The sequence below is a fragment of the Dermacentor variabilis genome, chromosome 8, assembly GCF_050947875.1.
Source record: "Dermacentor variabilis isolate Ectoservices chromosome 8, ASM5094787v1, whole genome shotgun sequence".
Taxonomy (NCBI): Eukaryota; Metazoa; Arthropoda; class Arachnida; order Ixodida; family Ixodidae; genus Dermacentor; species Dermacentor variabilis.
In genome coordinates this window covers 133051914-133053775 of record NC_134575.1, presented here as the reverse complement: position 1 = coordinate 133053775, position 1862 = coordinate 133051914, and the positions used below count along the sequence as shown (strand labels likewise).

At 47.2% G+C, this 1862-nt stretch overlaps 1 pseudogene; it reads left to right on the top strand.

Moving 5' to 3' along the window:
• Positions 1–943: 943 nt before the first annotated feature.
• On the top strand, positions 944–1123 carry LOC142591762 (U2 spliceosomal RNA; annotated as a pseudogene).
• Positions 1124–1862: the final 739 nt, after the last annotated feature.

Below are 1862 nucleotides of genomic sequence, written 5' to 3'. Positions count from 1 at the left end.
AGACTGCGCCTTCCATGAGGGGCACATTAGGCCACAGCTTCCTGCTAAAAAAAAAATATTCACAACTATCGTGCCAGGTGACACAGAAACAACATATTTGATTATGCCTCCCTTTTTCCAAATAGCATAAGCGCCAAACTAGACATTTGCTAGCCATGCACTTAAACAACATTTCATTAAATTTTTAGGCCTGCTCTAGCTTCGTTCAAAACTATAAAAGTAGTTATTCCAGTACTGCATCGAACGTCCCCACTCCAGATCCCTGCCAGTTGCGGTTCTTGACTACACGCCACTTTGAGCCACAAAAAAAAAACGAAAAAAAATCGTGAAATTAAGCGCGATTCTTTTCTGTAAAGGTGGATGACGAACGAAGCTGTGTATGTGGGTCCCTTAATGGCAAACTGTCAATTGCCATGCGTCATACGTCGTACTCTCCTAAATTAGAGGCCAGGTGCGACTAGTCGCTCCTTCATGATGTTGAGCCTCGGAAGATGATGAGGCACTGCGGGGTATACGTACCCATTTATTATTGCAAAATGCCGCGCGACACCTTTTACTATCGAATTCCGACACGTAGAACGGACACGCATCTCACCGCATTTAGAGGGCCCCCTCTGCTTCACCGTAGTAAAGGCGATCGTACGTTGGTCGACGTCCCGCAGTGGAGTAATGGTTGTGAGGTCATTCGAAAACCACGAGCGGTCACACACAACAAAGGCAACACAAAATTGGTTCCCCTCAAACTCAACTTGGCCGCGGCTCCGCCGAAACGCTCCAAGGTTTCGGGATCGGGGTCACAAGGACGGTTCGCATTTCTTTCCGCCTCGCGGTCCTGGCGGTAAGCACACTTGCGGGATTGCCATAACGAGATATCGGAAGAAAAGGAAAGGAGATACGCAAGCGCTTAGCAAGCCAACGAAGAGAGGGCGGTGCTCACGTAGGCATGGCTGACGCGGGTCAAAGAGTAGGATCTGTTCTTATCAGCTTAATATCTGATACGGGTTGTATTCGGACCTAAGATATTAAACTAATTTTTGTAAATTAACGGAGTGCTTAAAGTGTGCTTCCTCTCCGCCTCGGGTCGGCCCAGTATTGCGCTATCATCAGGTTCGGCTCACATATGGGAAGAAATTCTCAATCTAAACGAGTCGATAGAAGAACGCATTTTTTACAGAACCTCGGCATTGACGGCTTCGCTGTAAAACCCTGCTTTTTTTAGGAATTTATTCCCAGAACCTAGCCATATACAGCTTCACTGTAAAAGTGTACCTTTTTGAGGCATTTATTTCACCTTGTACACTTTGGCATATTTGTGCTATGCTTTTTCAGGTACCGTATCATGAATATGAAAATTGCATTCTTTCCCAAGGCCCGCCCGGAGCGCTTAGCTGTGGGCGAAGTACGAGTCATAGTTCGAGGCATAGTAGCCTTTGACTTGTATTCAATGCGAAAAGTACGGCTGACTTTTTAATATTTTGCGTCTCGACGTTCACATTGCCTATCATGTCGTTTTCTCGCCATTCCCATCTGGAGTAACCTGCTAAGAGTGTCGCCATGCAAACCTCTCCAAGATACATCCTATGCCAGCGTATTTCTCTGTCTTTGTTGTTATTCTAGCCACGTGTAGTTTAGAGGGCCTGTCGGAACTATCCTCTTGCCTTCCTTGTTCAAGTAATGCCGCGACCGGCATGTCGGAACACGTGTCCTAGGAGCAGAAACGTGCAGGGCCGTTCGTAACTTGGTTGTAACGGGCTATTGTGAGCTACGTCGCTGCTATAGTAGCGCCCTTGAGCTACTCGGCGAGTAAGGCTCTTCGCGGTGAGACCCTTTGAATGGACTTCCTGCACCGCCGTAAAACATTC